General features: G+C 43.4%; 1 protein-coding gene across 1 annotated transcript in view; it reads left to right on the top strand.

Moving 5' to 3' along the window:
* Positions 1–17,886, top strand: part of LONP1 (lon peptidase 1, mitochondrial) — an 843,750-nt gene that overhangs the window by 162,950 nt on the left and 662,914 nt on the right. The gene's annotated exons all lie outside the window — the stretch shown is intronic.

Genomic DNA, 17,886 nt, shown 5'->3' with positions numbered 1-17,886 from the left:
TCTCAGTTTGTCTATTAGCTGGAAGGTTACTCTCTTGGGGGGGGGGGGGTGCAACTGTCTGTGTAGCTTCAGGTGGTAGTGCACTGACTTCAGACACAGTATTCAGGGGATCCAAGGATTATCTTGATAACACCCCCCACACTTCCATGCATTAGCTTATTCAGGGCATCTTAGGAAAAGACAAGTGGCCTAGCTCCAGAAAAGCCTGAGCAACATAGTAAGAAGGCTTTTGTAATGGGGGTGCACAGTTCTAGTAGGACCCCAGCAGGGCCAAGATCCCTATTTTCTTATCCTGCTTTTAAATCTTTCTCTCTACCTTTCTCACTCATCCTTTAAGATTCAGGTTTCAGCTATTTCAGCCTATTTCTTTCATGCACACCTACCTTCGCCCACCCTCTGGTAGGGCCTTCCACTGCTGGCCCCCCCAGATGACCTCATACACTGTCTTGCTACCTAAGCATGGTCCTAGAAAACATTTAATCTTGTGACATGGAAACCCTGCCTGCTTATTACCTATCTCTCCAGTTAGGGAATCTCTGACTCTCTAGGCTGTCAGACCTAACTATATCATCAGACCCACGTTGGTGACCTTTTTCTAGCCAGGGACCTACCTCTCTTCTCTCCAGACCCTCAGTATGGAAGGAAGGGTATCCTACCTTTCTCAAACCCATCCAAAGCAGGCTGCCCTACTACATGGCCGCTATAAAATTTTTCAGAATTTTCTGGTCAATGGAATATTACCAGTGCTACCATCAATGGAGGAGATCCAAATTCTTGCAGGCCATTCCCAAAGGGATCTCTCTTTCTCTCCCTCTCTTTCCTGGTACCCCCTTCCTAAACCATCAAGGAAGGATGTCTCCTGTGTCTGTAAGGGCCCATTCCACTAGGGCAACTGGGTCCTTTACTACCTCCATAAAGGGCATACTTACTGAGAGAGAAGCATACCATCTGATCTTGTGTACCCTTTTACACCAGACACTACCTCTTTCAGCCTTCTACTCCATTTCAGTTTTTGCCCTCTATTTCCCTTCAAAACCTCCCTTACTCATCCCACTTCACCACCTTCCCTCTTTTAAGCTTTGGGAATGTTTTCACAAATCAGGACTCCAACAGTGAAACACGAAGAACATAGTACAGTCGTGTACACTTACCATAAATGTAGATGTTCAAGTGTATTTAGTGTTGCAGTCCTCTTTCTCTCCCTCCTTCCCCTCATAACCTACAGGATGGCTATTATTTTTTCTCATGTACCAGTGATTCCTACTTTACACTCCTACCTGCCTAGGGATCCTTGCCCTGTCCATCTGGTCTTGACTTGTTGCTCCTTGTGCCATGGATCCCTACTCCACTCTCACCTGCCTAGGAATCCTTCCCTTGTGCATCTGGCCTTGACGTGCTGCTCCTGTTGGGAGGCCTCCGAACTACAAGGGCAAGAAAAAACTGAGGTAATGATGTAGGCTCTTCACTTGTACAACAGTGTACTGACATCAGTCAAGTGCATCTGACGGTCATAGGAGGAGGGAAAACTTGTACTCTTATAGTCAGGACGATCAAAGGCTTCCATGGCAGGAAATCCCACAAGTCAGGACTGCAGCAGTGAATACACTAAAACATCTACAGTTGTGGTAAGCCTACACAACTGCACTTTCCAATGAAGTATGGAAATTGATGAAACTAGTTCTGAGATTGCCTTTTTATCAGAGCATAGTCTGATAAACAGTAGGGAACCCACTACTTAGGTTTATGGGTAGATACTACTCAGTCAGTTGCTAGACAGTATTAATAACCTAGCCAGACTAACCACCATAAGTTTCTCTGTGCCTCAAGGTAGATAGACCTGGGGAGAATTTGTGAGAGCCTATCCTGTTGTGTAGGCTAACCATTATTGTAGGTGGGGTACCAGTTTGTTTAATGTACAGATGTAGTTTATTCCATAGGTCATGCCACTGAGTCCTATTAATTTGTTGCTAGAGTTTGCAGTCCTTTATGTATGTGTTTGAAGAAGCATTGATCCTCTAAAGACACAGTGGAGCTAGAAGGATGCAGGTTGTTCATGGTGTTCTCTACAGGAAAAGGAATACAGAGAGAGAGAGAGGGCAGCTAGTTAGTTTTTCAGTACGTACATACCAGTGGGGACATAACATCCAGTAATGGGGTGGGCAGGATATGAGTATGGTAGAAGAAAGGCTTTGGTTTTGGATGAGATGCTTTTGGTTATTGGCTTGTAGATCAGAGACATGCATGTCAAAAAGAAGAGAACCCAGCACTGTGGTTTGAGAAATTGACAGATCCTATTTGTGACTTTTTTGCTTGCTGATGTGGAATCTGCAGTTCTAAGAACATATGATGTCCTTCATGGATGCATCTGCAGTCATAACAGCTGGGTTGTCCTGTCGTCAGGCAGCCCGTCAGTCGGCCGGATTCCAAAGTCCGGGTCCGGCTTCGGCTGATGTCGCTCTTCATCCGACGTCATCTCTGTTGGACTTCGGGTATAAAGGCATCAGCCGACGCCATCTTCCTCAGTCTTTCTTGCCGCGTGGCGCCCGAAGCAGAAGCTGTTCGCAAGTGCCGGTCGGTCGGATCCAGAGATTTTTTCTACCGAATACTACTTCGAAGACTTCTAAAGCTAAGTACCCCGTTGGGGACTCTTTCTTGCCTCAGCCGATGTCAGAAAAAGTTAATAATTGTTTAACCTGTGGGAAACAAATACCTCATAAAGATTTCCATTCTTACTGTCTGCCTTGTTTAGGCCCAGCCCACGACGTAGCAGCCTGTTCGGCCTGTGCTTCCTTCAACCGACGAACGCTTAGGCGTCGGTCGGAGTTTGCAGAACAGTTTTTCGGTTCTGACTTTGCTTACATTATGTCGTCGGAACCTCCGACTACACTTTCTGCCAAAAAACACAAAGAAAAAGACCGACACTCGCGGTCCGCGGTTTCGGCTGAAACCACGCTTAAGCAAACCGCGAGTGTCTCGGTTTCGGCCGAAACCGAGAAAACTGATCTAGGTACAGCCGAATCTATTTCTACACTTGAGGCCCCTGCTACAATTCTTGAATCGGCCTCTGAAACTTTACCCACTGACTTATCAGACACCATTCCCCTGGATGTCTCTACCCCAGCACGTGGCGCTGCTAGGCCTCCAGCAGCCATGTCCATTAAGGCCTTCAACAGGGCTAAAGCAGCCAAGTCTACCAAATCAGTGCCTGTTAAACCACCCTCAACCAGGCCCTCTTCTAGTTCTCAAATGCTCACCTTGGCAGAAGATTTGATTTCTTTAATTAGAGGATCTCAACCTCACCCAGACAGGGCCTCTCAGCCCCCAGATAAGAGACCTAGGGCAGAGCCCCCTGAGCCAGTGTCCTCTGATGATTCTGCAGATGAATCAGACATTACGGACCAGCCAGAGGCCCCTTTCTCTAATTTTGAGGATTCTGATGCTGAAGAATCCATTCCAGCTGCTTCCCCTCCAGAAGAATTCTCCTTTGGGGAAACCTAGCATGCCATGCGAGAGCAGTTCCAATGGCAGCAACAAGAATTCTCAGATTCCCGAAAAAGACTTAGAACCTTTCTGCACCTTCCACAGCACAGGCCCTTAGCTATACCTCCTGTTCTTTCTGTGGTAGATGACGCTTTTAATGATGTCTGCTCTGCTCCAGACTCATTACCCCCAGCCCCTGCCAAACCAGACAGATTTTACAGGGTGCCTGACACTCATCACCACCTTTACAAGGCCCCCTTGCAGACCCAGAACCTATATCCCCGGGTCCCAAGCTAGTTGCCGCAACCATAGCTAAAAACCCTACTCCTTCTGAAAGGGAAGCAAGGGCATTAGACAGATGGGGTAAAAAGGTATACACTTCAGCTACTCTCTCAGCTAGAGCTTTAAACTGCCAGTTTCACATGATACAATACCAAGAGTTTATGCTTGATCAGTTAACTAAAAAATTAACCACTGATGAAGCTCTTGACAAGAAATATGTATTAGAAATGGTAAATAACATACAACAGGTTAGTAACCATTCCTTAAAATGTGGCTATGATGCACTGGAGGCTTCATTTAGATCAGCCATGACTGGCACAGTGATAAGAAGGCATGCATGGCTAAAGGAACAAGCTGTACCAGATCATGTTAAAGCTAAATTGTTAGATGCTCCTATGGATAAGACAAGTTTGTTTGGTGCACCTGCCCAGCAGGTTATGAAGAAAATGGAAGAAAAGGCAAAATCAGTTCAAACTGTTAAGGAATTCCTGCAGGTTCAACCCCCAAGGTTTAGCAGGAACTGGCCTGCCAAGAATTGGTCCTTTCCTGACTCCACAAGATTTCAAAGGGGCAGGAATAGACGTTCCAGAGGCAGAAACCAAACCAGAGGAAGTGCCTACAGAGGACGACAGTGGCAAGGTAACAACAGAGGCACAGACACAGCCACTGCCACTACTTCAACGCAGCCACAGTGACTTACTCCTAAAACCACCTACCAGGGAGCAAATAGCAGCTCCACTAGGGGGAAGGTTAACTTTATTTGCAAGGAACTGGCACCACATAACAAAAGACAAGTGGATTCTGCAAATCATACATCAAGGTTACCGATTCCACTTCCACACTATACCAGTCAAAAGAGGAATGCCAAATCTACCTCCAAATCAAAAAACAGAAGCTTTACAACAGATAATGGAGTTAGCAAACATGAGAGCTGTGGAAAAAGTGCCTGCAGCAGAGCAAGGAAAGGGGTTCTACTCCAGACTGTTCCTAGTTCCAAGAAAGGAAAAAAGTTGGAGACCAATTCTCAACCTGTCCACCTTGAATACACACATCATTGTCCCAAAATTCAAAATGCTGACCCTACAGCAACTTCTTCCCATGCTGGGCAAGGAGTGTTGGCTGGTAACTCTAGATCTCAAGGAGGCATACCTGCACGTCCCTATTCGACCTATCTGCAGAAGATACCTCAGATTTCTTGCAGGATCAGAGCACTATCAATTCTCAGCATTGCCTTTTGGCTTATCTACTGCGCCCAGAGTATTCACAAAATGCCTGGCATCAGTAATCGCCCATTGCAGACTACAGGGAATTCAAATTTACCCATACCTAGACGACTGCCTGCTACAAGGGGACAACAAAAGCAAGTTGACAACAGATTTGCAAAGGGTCATTTACTTGCTACAAGCACTGGGATACACAGTCAATCTACAAAAGTCAAGACTGATACCATCCCAAACAAGGACATTATTGGGAGCGGAATTGGACACAGTGAGACAAATGGCATTCCTAACTACAGAAAAACAAAAAGAACTCCCTCTTTACTTCTTGTCACTAACAAAGCTGAACAAGTTAACAGCAAGAAAAGTTCTGCAGGCCTTGGGCTTCATGGCATCATGCATAATTTTGGTTCCATTTGCCAGACTACATATGAGAAAACTACAGTGGTACCTACGGAATTTATGGTCCCAACACAGACACAGCCTCGAAACAGAAATCCCACTAATTCCATGCTTAAAACAGGAGTTCCTATGGTGGGCCCAGGCATGCCGGTCCAACCCAGGCCTTCCCTTTCACAGATGTCAAGCAAGCCAGAGCATTACAACAGATGCTTCAGACCTAGGATGGGGGGCCCACATGCTGGACAAATGCGTGCAAGGATTGTGGACTCAGGAACAACTTCACCTGCACATCAACCTAAAAGAAATGCTGGCTGTAAAACTGGCTATCCAAAAGTTCAGACCATTTCTCAAAGAGGGCCAGCTGTTGATAAGGACAGACAACACCACAGTCATGTGGTACATCAACAAACAGGGAGGCACTCATTCATACCCCCTATGCAGAATGACTTTGGAACTGTGGACCCTGGCACTCAGCTACAACATCCAGCTGCAAGCAAGATTTGTACCAGGAAAAGAAAATACTCTAGCGGACATTTTAAGCAGGACCACATCAGATGCTCACGAATGGCACCTGCACCCGGACATCTTCAGGACCATTACAAAGAAGTGGGGAATGCCTCAGATAGATCTATTTGCATCTCCTCACAATCACCAACTCAAAAAATTCTGCACAAGGACATTTCACCCACTAGCATGGAAAGTGGATTCGCTCTCCTTCAGCTGGAAGGACCTAACAGTCTATGCATTCCCACCTCTCCCCTTGATACACAAAGTACTCCTAAAAATCAAGGAAGAACATCCAAGGATAATCCTGATAGCTCCAAACTGGCCAAGACAACACTGGTATCCACTACTAAGGAGCTTGTCTCGGAACAATATGTGGCCAATACCCCTGATGCCTTTGATGCTAACTCAGAACAACTACTGCACCATACATCCAAACCTGAAAACCTTACAACTGGCTGCATGGAACATCACATAGCAGCAGCTAATCAAGAACTTTCCCAAAGAGTTAAAGACATTATTCTTGAAGCACGCAGACCTTCAACAAGAAGGAACTACGCTGGAAAATGGAAAAGGTTTGTCAGTTGGAGTTCTGAAAGAGGAAAAGATGTGTCAAACATAGATATGCCTAACATCCTGGAGTATCTGGCCGAACTTCTCCATTCAGGCCTGTCCTACTCCTCCATCAAGATACATGCATCAGCTATTTCAGCAGAATACAGCTTTGATCCACCTGTTTTTTTTCCACACCCTCTGCTCAGACAATTTCTCAGAGGAATCAAGAATGTCAAACCTCCAAGAAAACCACCATTACCAGCTTGGGACTTAAACTTCGTACTAGAAAAGTTGACACTATCACCCTTTGAGCCAGCAGCAACAGCAGACTTACAACACCTGTCATGGAAAACTGCTTTCCTACTGGCAATTACCTCAGCAAGGAGGGTTTCAGAACTACAGGCCTTAATGGCAGTGCAACCCTTCCTAATCTTTCACCAAGATAGAGTATCCATGAGGACTAATCCAACATTTATGCCTAAGGTGGTATCCAGAGTGTCTTTAAACCAGGCAATCCACCTACCTACCTTCTTTCCCAACCCGCAAAACAGAGGGGAAAGAATACTGCATACCTTGGATGTACATAGACAGCTACGCTACTACTTGGACAGAACCAAAAGCAGCAGAAAGACTGACCAACTTTTTGTGGCCTATGCAACAGGAAGAGAGGGAAAAGCTATTTCCAAACAGACAATCTCAAAATGGATAGGAAATTGCATACGATTCTGTTACTCCTTCCATGGAAAACCAATTCCACAGAACATAAGACCTCATTCTACAAGGGCAACAGCCACTACCACAGCCTTCTTACGAGGAGTGGCTACCAAAGACATTATTGAGGCGGCTACTTGGACCTCCGTGCATACATTTGCCAAGCATTATAATTTACCTCTATATTCCAGATCCCGAGCAGGGTTTGCCACTGCTGTACTGCAAGGGATCCTAAACACACCATAATCTACCTTTATCCTCCTCCCCCTAGTTGGCTATGGTATTCTACCCAGCTGTTATGACTGCAGATGCATCCATGAAGGACATAGTACAGTTTTGTACCTACCATAAATGTAGATGTCCGAACTGGATAGCATCTGCAGTCAGGATTACCCTCCCTCCTTCCCCTCTGAGGTACTCCTAGGGTGTTTACCCTCCTAATAGCTAGCTGATGGGGGGGAGTCTTTTATGGTGTATTTGTTTGTATATATGTACATACATGCTTATTTTTGTGGTTACCTCTATCCTTTTGGAAACATTGGCATCTATCCAAAAATTTTTAGCCTTCAGGAGGGCTTCTGGCATCTGGGGCAAGAAACACTGAGGAAGATGGCGTCGGCTGATGCCTTTATACCCGAAGTCCAACAGAGATGATGTCGGATGAAGAGCGACATCAGCCGAAGCCGGACCCGGACTTTGGAATCCGGCCGACTGACGGGCTGCCTGACGACAGGACAACCCAGCTGTTATGACTGCAGATGCTATCCAGTTCGGACATCTACATTTATGGTAGGTACAAAACTGTACTTTCTCTCCATCGCACATGTCTGCATGGGAGACGGTGTTGAATGCTTAACCATGTCCAAGTGTGCTATGTGTATTGCTTAACCAGCATTAGCCCAAAGATTCTAGCTATTACTGAGTCTTGGGTTAAAACAGACATTGCAAACCTTGATTCCCACTACAGTGGACTGCCATACAAAAGGAGCACACTCCTTAGGAAAATCTGCCTTGTTCTAGCTACTCAAATACAAAGCTCATCAAGTAAGGTTTGCAATCTCTTTATCATCCATAAGCACATCCCTTTAACTCTAGCAGCTGCATACTGTGCTGACCAGCTTCTCCCAAGAAATTCAGTATCCCAGTCACAGACTTAAGGTAAACTCAAGAAATTCAGTATCCATTCACAGACATAAGGCATTCTCGAAGTTCATTATCCCATTTACAGATGCAAGACATCCTAAAGAAATTCAGTATCCCATTCACAGATGTAAGGCAACCTCAAGAAATTCAGAACCCCATTCACAAATGTAAGGCAACCTCAAGAAATTCAGAACCCCATTCACAAATGTAAGGCAACCTCAAGAAATGCAGAACCCTATTCACAGATGTAAGGCAACCTCAAGACATTCAGTATCCCATTCACAGAGGTAAGGCAACCTCAAGACATTCAGTATCCCATTCACAGAGGTAAGGCAACCTCAAGAAATTCAGAACCCCATTCACAAATGTAAGGCAACCTCAAGAAATTCAGAACCCCATTCACAAATGTAAGGCAACCTCAAGAAATGCAGAACCCTATTCACAGATGTAAGGCAACCTCAAGACATTCAGTATCCCATTCATAAAGGTGTAAGGCAACCTCAAGACATTCAGTATCCCATTCACAGAGGTAAGGCAACCTCAAGACATTCAGTATCCCATTCACAGAGGTAAGGCAACCTCAAGACATTCAGTATCCCATTCACAGAGGTAAGGCAACCTCAAGACATTCAGTATCCCATTCACAGAGGTAAGGCAACCTCAAGACATTCAGTATCCCATTCACAGAGGTAAGGCAACCTCAAGACATTCAGTATCCCATTCACAGAGGTAAGGCAACCTCTAGAAATTCAGAACACCATTCATAGATGTAAGGCAACCTCAGGACATTCAGTATCCCATTCACAAAGGTAAGGCAACCTCAAGACATTCAGTATCCCATTCACAGAGGCAAGAAAAAAAAAATATATATATATTATTGTCTTTGTTTATCTCTGTTATTGATATTAACTTCTACCTACTAAATTACTTGTTACTATTTTTGTTCCTGCCAACACAGCCAATGTACTGTATCTTGACTGTTTACTAAATATTGTATTCTTTGTCACTGCTAGTGCTTGGAGCTTTTCTCCCCGGACCTGTACTGAAAATGGACATATATCCAGTTAGACTAGCCCGGTCAACAAATGTAAAATAAAAATAAAATAAATAAAGGCAACCTCAAGACATTCAGTATCCCATTCATAAAGGTAAGGCAACCTCAAGACATTCAGTATCCCATTCACAGAGGTAAGGCAACCTCAAGACATTCAGTATCCCATTCACAGAGGTAAGGCAACCTCAAGACATTCAGTATCCCATTCACAGAGGTAAGGCAACCTCAAGACATTCAGTATCCCATTCACAGAGGTAAGGCAACCTCTAGAAATTCAGAACACCATTCACAGATGTACGGCAACCTCAAGAAATGCAGAACCCCATTCACAGAGGTAAGGCAACCTCAAGACATTCGGAGTACAATTCACAGATGTAAATGACATTACCTGGTGCTGCATCCCAAAAAAAAAAAAACTGGAATCATCAAAACCACCTGTAAGAAACTAGCTAAGAAATTCATCCCTGGTGTGGCACCTATGTTTTCAATGGACATGGGGAGCCTGCAAATGATTCATCTCTGAGGCCCATCCTTTTAAATGTTTCACCTCCCAAACCCCCTACTTAGACTTATCAAGGGTACCAGAACTTGTTGAAGGTTTGGGATGCATGGCTAGGCTTAAAAAGGCCCTTGTGGTTGTTAGCCTATTAAACACTAATGAAATACCACAGAAAACCCAGTAGTGAAGGCAACAAACAACTTCTTCTTAAAAATCCAGCTTGTATTCAGTGTAAGCACTTTTGTAATGTAACCATTACTTCGTCAGACACCGTGTCTGAGTAAGCAGTACCTATGCAAATATGACCCAATCAGATTACCCTCCATCCTACTTTAAAACCATGACCTGTAAAGACATACTGAAGGAACTAGACAAAATCTCCATTAATGCCCCTCCTGGAACAGACAGATTCCACACCCCTGGTTCATCAACTTTTGTAAGCATCACATCCTACAAACCCTCACTGTAATGTATGTCTCACCTGTAGTGTTGTGCCTTTGTAGTAGAATATGGCCACTGTCACACCAGTTCCTAGAACATCCAACTTGCTTGCAGCTAGCAGCTTCACCCCATCTCCATCCTTCCGACTTTTTTGCAAAATACTGGAGAAATTAATGTGTAACCAACTAGCACTACCAACAGTACAGTATCCTGTCAGACACAGTGACAGCTCTGTACACATTGCTAGATAACATTCTTCAAAATAGAGACAAAGGTCTGCATGACTAGAGAAACATTCATAGACCTGACTGTGTCAGCCAGTCCCAGACCCCAAAGACTTCCTCAGCTACAATTAGGAATAACATCTATACTCACAGCTCCAGTCACCAAAGGGGTTCCCCAAGGATTAATGTGCTTGCCTGTTTTGTTTCCTGTTTTTGTTAATAAACTTTCACTCAATCTCCACACCCTACGTTTCATTCTGTATAAGATATGGTCATCTATAGGGTGACGGATAAATGCCAAATAAAAAAATAACCCAGCACCAAGCCTGCACCCATGAAGATTACAAGCCAGCTACAGCCAGACCTCACTGCCTTTAGCAGATAGATTAATTGTCACAAACGAATCCTCAATGTATAAAAAAAATAAACAAAAAAACAAAACAAAAACAAAGCTATGTTATTTTGAACTCTACAAAAACTTAGCAAAGTCTCAAGCACAGAACAAGTATTGAAACAGTCCATTCCTATAGGTAACTGAGAATCTGACTAGCATATCTAGGTAAAGTAATTATTGTTCTACCCACTGGCTCACAGGTAGTGTGCAGGGTATTCAGACTAGAAGTTACCTCTGCAGAGTGACCAGTCACCATGGAGTCTCCCTGGTTTTTCTTCTCTGGAGTAAAGCCAATACCAAAGGGCTGTGGCTGAATAAGTTTGCACATGACTGCAAGCTAGGAGCAGTCATTGAATCCCCAAGTGACTTACCTTTTCTTCAAGAAGGTTTTTCCCAAATACATAGCTGGTGCCAAAATCTTGGACTGAAACTAAATGCCAAAAATGCGTTATCGTTTCCTTTGGGAAGTCATCTTCCTTGGAGAACTGCAACATTGACAATACGCCATTAAGAGTTAATCCAGTTCAGGATTTGGGAACTTATGTGGACAGTGACCTACCTTTTGACTAATGTTGTCCATTAACTTAAACAAGTCCTCCTATATTGCACAACTTATAAACAAAAGATATTTTGTCTAGATCTAGGGATGTCATTGTTCCCCTTTACTCAGTTTTCATTAGGGCAGTCATTAAGTATAATAACCCTCTGGTGTGCATCTGTCCAGACACATGCAACAACTGGAACACCCACAGAGATACCTTACTAAAAGGATACAAGGCCTAAAAACAATATGCCCTACATGGACTGACTCAAAGCCCTGTCACTATGGTCTGTAGCTTACAGACTGCTAAGAGGTGACCTGTGTTTGGCATACAAGGCATCCCTTTGACCAAATACTGATGATTTACTGCACATCAGAAGTCAGATGGCATCAGAAATACTCAGTTTAGGGATTTAAACCTCTTTTGCAACATCAGCTTAATGGATTGGAGAGGCAAGTTTATCTTGCAAAGGATACGCTGCTCTAGAACAGACTGTCCATCTACATAAAATAAAGCTCATCCCCATCCATATCCAAGTGCAACTTGGATCTCTGGATGGGAAACAGAAAATTTAACCCAGGTCTGCCCCCTTGACAGAGGCGGCTTCTAAATGCTTTATCCCATGCATGGGTCCCCTCAAATTTTGTATGGTCTGATCCCAGTTATTGTCATTGTTGGTAATACATAATTATTGACCAAGGGATGGGTAAGGACAGTGTAATACCAGATGGGATAGGTTAATTCAAGCACCGAAAGGGAAATTGTCTAGGCTTAAAATGGCTTTCAAGGGCAGCTCTCCTAGTACTTACCTATGAATGTATTCAGAGTCTTGCACTTTCTATCCCCCAGAGCCAAAGCTGCCATTGGTAAAGACCACCTGGTTTCCCATCTCAGTTATGGTATTGCCATAGTTGCACCAGTCTCCAGTAAACATCTTGCCTCCTCAGATAGTAGTTAACTTTTACACCTCCTGACTCTTGAGGAATTCCTGCCCGGACAGCCTTTGTCTGAGCTAAAATTCTGAGAATGCACTTTTTAAAACCAACTGTAAACAAAATTATATATTTTAAAAACAATAAAAGTTACAAAAAAGTTCTAACATAAAAATTATTCAGTGCACATTCTACTTCACAGTGGTAATGTTAGTATGTCAGCTAAGCATACTAATAATTTTTATACTGAACAAGTAATTAGATAATACATACATTTATTTGTTATAATTATGCAAGCAAATATTAATCTATGTAACCATAGTAGCTGGACCCCAAGTATTAGTGTGACTTTTGTTTGGGCAGATGTTATCTTAATTTTCCTGCAAAATAGATCTCTTTCCCTATCGCCATTGCGATATACTTCACCTAAGGGATCTCCTGCCAAGAATAGAGCAACATCCAGCCAGTATAGCAAAGCCTTCAGCTTTTATAAGCTTCGTATGTCACACACATGCTTCCTGTGCAAGACCTTTGGGATAAAGGTGACATACAGACACACTCTGAACTTCTTTGCTGCCAGTGTGAATGCTTTTACCATAAGTCTGTCTGAACATCCTTCTGTGCTGGTTAGCAAGCCATTTTTCAGATAAGTGCTCAGTTGGGGTTTCTTCCCTACCCTTTTTACTGTTGTCTGGTATTGTGTTCATGTCTGTCATTGTGGGAGGCAGATTCCCGTAAAGACTGTCACGACCAGTGTCTTTGTTTGGGTGCTTCCCACAGTCATATGTAGTGTTGTGTCTGCCAGGCATTTGTGCCTAAGACCTCACATAGTTGCATCTCCTCTTTGTCCATACATCTTGAGAAACAGTGACTTAAACTGTTGACTTAGGTTGCTGTGGTGAAATCCTCCTGTCCTGATGGACAGCGTCTAGCAAGGAGAAGACCAAAAAAGTTGGGCTTGATCAGTTGCTGTTCAGCCTCCATCGAATGCCTCTGTAGAGGCTACTGAAAGCCCTGAAGACTGTCCACTTCTTACTTGGGAATCCTGTGTCATGAGTCATTAGAGAACAGCATGGATCCGAATTATTGCACAGCCTCGGAGGCTTTTACAGCGTCTGCACCTGATGTCGAGGGAGAACCTCGGTTAATTATATCTTACGGGATTGATGGGGATTCCTCAGATTTTAGTGAGGGAGGTAATTCCTACCACCATTATTGAGTTGCATCATGGGTCTGACCCTCTGAGGGTTTTTCGGGCAGATGTCATGCAAAAAGAGAAATGGAAGACCAAGCATATTTCCCCTGTTGTAAAGGATCCCCAGCATGAATGGCAGTGTTTTACCCAGGGTTTGTTTAATGCTTTAATGGCCTTGAAGCCTCCTCAAGGGATGTCTAGCCCTGCTAGCCCCCGGTCTTCCACTCCTGTTAACATGCCTAGGGAATTGGATTCCTCGGATGAGGATTTGGTTTCTGGGGAAGAATCTGTGGCTTATTCCTCCCTAATTCCTTTCCCCTGGACTACAGTTTGGAGGAAGAGGATGCCTTGAGTCCAGATTCCTTCTTGGAAGAGGTGTCCTTTGGTGATACTATTGCTAGCATGATGGACTATTTTAAGTGGGACTGTTGCCAGGTATGACACTCAGAAGAGGTAACCATCAACTGTCCCTCCTGTTCTGGCTGCCCTTGTGGATACTTTTTCTGCAATCTCTGTAGTTCCTCACTCTCTGCCTCCTGCACCAAAGAAGTGTGATTGGTGGTTCTACAAGGTACCTGAGGAATGTAAATAAGTGCCCTTCTGCTGAATCTTCAGTAATACCAGTTTCTTCTGACAAACCTCTTAAGTTGTTGCCATCTACTAAGCTCCTTCCTTATGATTAGGATAATGGTGCTATGGAACGGTTGGGCAAGCAAGTTTACACCGATACCACCTTGTCCTTTAGGGCTATTAACTACCAGACCCATGTGAATGTATGTTTTGTCTCTTCTTTCCCAGATTTAGGGCTTCTGCCTTTTTCTTGTTAGGGTCCACTTTTCAAGTTGCCTGTCATTCAATCAAATGCAGCCATGAAGCAGGTGATGCCTCCTCCAGGGCTGCTGTCTTTGGTTCAGTGAGGAGGCACTATTCCTGCTGTCTTCAAGCTCTGCCTGAGTATGTCAAGGCCAACTTTTGGATGCTCCTCTGGATAACAAAATTCTTTTTGGGACTGTTGCAGCTGACTTATTTAAGTCCCTCTAGGGTAAGGGTAAGGCCGTACAGGAACTTAAGCACATTTTTGTCCTTTTGTTCCCGAGTTTCAGAGGAACTATCCTTCCAAATCTGCCTTTGTTCATAGGTAGACTTGCCCCCATCTTAAGGGTATAAAGGGTTCTGGATATATTCCTCCTGCTAAGTTTACTCAGACTTCTTCCTCCCAAAAACCTTCTTTTCAGAATAAGACTAGTTCTATTTAACGTTTGGCCTTCCCTTTCCAATGGCCAGGTGTCTTTTCTCTTTCAAATTGATATTTGATCACCTCAGATTCTTGGGTACTTTTGATTATATCTGCCAGGGATATTTCATGGTTTGGAAGTCCCTTCCTTCCATTTCAGGCATTCCTCAACCTTCTCAAGATCAGCTTCCTCATTTCCCATGGTTTTGCAATCTCTCTTGGATCAGGGCACCATTCAGCCCGTACCCCCCCCCCCCCCCCGCCAAGGTGGGAAAAGGGTTTTACTCCAGGATGGTTTTGGTTTCCCCAGAAGGAGGGTACATGGAGATTAATTCTGTATTTTTCCCTGCTCAACACCTTTTTCAAGATCCATTCCATTTGGATGTTGTCCCGTCGAGCATTGTTTCCTGTTCTGCTTCCCCAGGCCTTTTTGTTTTCTCCGGATCTGAATGATGCTAACCCTCACTTCCCCAGTCATGCTTTTTTCAGGATTTTTTTATGTTTGTCTATCTCTTCCTTGGAAATCAGAGAACTGAAAATGCCCTTTAACCTTTCTATGGCCCCAAGGGTAACCAAATGCCTCACTCCTGTCATTGCTTTTTGCAAGCTTCAAGGTGTACAGATCTTTCCCATTCTACACAATCTGCTTATTCTCCCACCAGACTGGATCTCCAGTTTACCAGTTGCCTTTTAACACAGTCTGGGGTTCACCATAAATCTCCAGAAATCAGTTCTGACCCCTTTGCAGAAGCACATTTTCCTTGTATGTAGACTTCAGACCATTCCTATGCCAACATCTCTTCCTGGTCCCATGGCTTGGTCTCTGACCACCTTTTTTCAGTCTCTTCTTCCTTTGTCCTCTGTCACGGCTAGGGAATTTCTCAAGGTACAAAATACAGTTCAAAGACCACAAACTAAAGGTGCGCGCTGCTGGAAATAAAGCAGTTCAGACCCAAGCCGTTAAGAACACAGGTTTAATCCAAAAAATCCGATACAATCCAATAAGAGTATAAGCGCTTTCGTTTTAAAACCTTATTGGATTGTATCGAATTTCTGGATTAAACCTGTGTTCTTAGGTGCTTGGATCTGAACTGCTTTATTTCCAGCAACATGCACTTTCAATTTCTCAAGGTCCTGTGATTTAAGGCTTCCACCATTGCCATGCTCTGTCTCGCCAGGCTCCATATGAGGAAATTTCAGTGGTACTTCAAGTCATTGTGGATTCAACATTACCACCCCCTGGAGTTCTGTTTCTTTACTTCCTTTTTCATATAAACAAGAAACATCTTTATTATATTATCACTTATGACATACGTAATCCTACACTTTGCTAAAAGAAAACAAACCATGCTGACATATTTTAGTTGCAAACGTTGTACATAACTTATCTATCCAGTCATTGTCAGTCAAACATACGTAGCTGATTCAAATCCTGCCTTCTTTTAAAACTCATTCCTCCTCCAAAATGTTATTCTGCATGTATTATTCCCATTTTTTTCTATGTAATTTGTTCTTACCCTTTTCTAAAGATCCCATTTCCAGTTGTTTCATATCAGTTACTGTATTTATTAGTTTTAGTACAGTTGGTTTAGACTCTGATTTCCGTTTTTTAGTGATTGATTTTTTGGCACTCATCATATTTAGACTCAACAAGACTTTACTATATCAAAGCAATTCCAATTCTGTATCCTAGCTCAAAAAATCATTCCTTAGTTATAGCAATTTGCTCACCCAGTATTTCTGATAGAGTAGTCTTCAGTGGAATTTTTAAAGTATGCCAACTCATTACACTCCCAGAAAATATGCTCCTAGTTACCTCTTTCTTCCCCATCGCACCTCCAATATTTGCTGTCTAGCTGAGGAAAAATTCTTTGGAGTCTGCTTGGGGTATAAAAATACCTATGTAAACACTTCCAATTAAAGATCCTAAATCTTCTAGACTTTTTTTGCATATTTGGGAGACCTACATATATCCTCTCTATTTTTTCCTTGTGAATTGCTTATCGAGTCTCTCCTCCCAATCCTTTCTAACCTCCTCTGATTGATTCTTATAGTTATTATGCAGCATTTTATGTGCTGTACTAATTACTCCTTTTTAACAGCAGCTTCTGTTCTACATTCTGCTAAAAACTCTAAAGCTGCTGGCCTTTCATTTAGGACCCCCCTATTTCTTTCTCTTTGCATATACTCTATCAGTCGTTGGAAGGGAGGGCAATTTTTCCTTTACTTCCTTGTCTTGAGCTTCAGTGGTGATCAAGTTTGTCTCAGTCTAGGACTTCCTTTTTAAGCACCAGTTCCCACTCAGGAGCTTTTTACGAATGCCTCATATGGGGATGGGGTGCCTCTTGCGGACCCCTAAAGATTCAAGGTGTCTGGCCTCCTCATCAGTGGTCAGATTATATATCAATATAAAAGAGATGAGAACTCTCCTTTTGACTCTACAGGTTTTTCATTCTTGCTTTCATCTCGGGTCCTTCAAAGTCTTCACCAACAGTACCACAGTGATGTGATGGTCAACAAGCACAGGGGCATGAGGTCTTATGTCCTTTGCAGACTGGCTTTTCAGGCCTGGGATCTAACTGTCAAGTATCAAATGACTTTTCAGGCTGTCTACATTCCCTCAGAGCACAATCTAGTGGCAGTCTGAGCAGGTTCAGATCACAGGTTTTCCTGGACATTCTCTATTGCTGAGGTATTCATCAAATTGTTTAGAGGAGAGGCAAAGAGATCAGATAACTGCCTCTGTTCTGTTTCAGAGTCCCATGTCTTCTGATTTGGAAAGTGGACGCTCAGTCTTTTCCTTATAAGGGAATGTTTCCCACCCCTTCTTATGTTATTATGTGTTCTGCACAGTATCAGGCAGGACTCTACCAGAATCTTGCTGGTGACTCCTTTTTGGCCCACTGGTTTTCCTTTCTCTCTCACTTGGCCAAGGGCAATTAACAAAGGCAGGTGGCTTTTCTCACAAGACAAGAAATCTGTTTTTAATCCTAACTTGTCCACTCTTTAACAGGCATTGTGGGTGATATGGTTTTGATGCCTTTTAGGCACCCTTTTTTTGAGGATATGCTTTGGGT

This window comes from Protopterus annectens, chromosome 13.part0, assembly GCF_019279795.1.
Source record: "Protopterus annectens isolate FY-2018-M chromosome 13.part0, PAN1.0, whole genome shotgun sequence".
NCBI lineage: Eukaryota > Metazoa > Chordata > Ceratodontiformes > Protopteridae > Protopterus > Protopterus annectens.
This window is presented reverse-complemented; position numbering and strand designations above follow the sequence as displayed.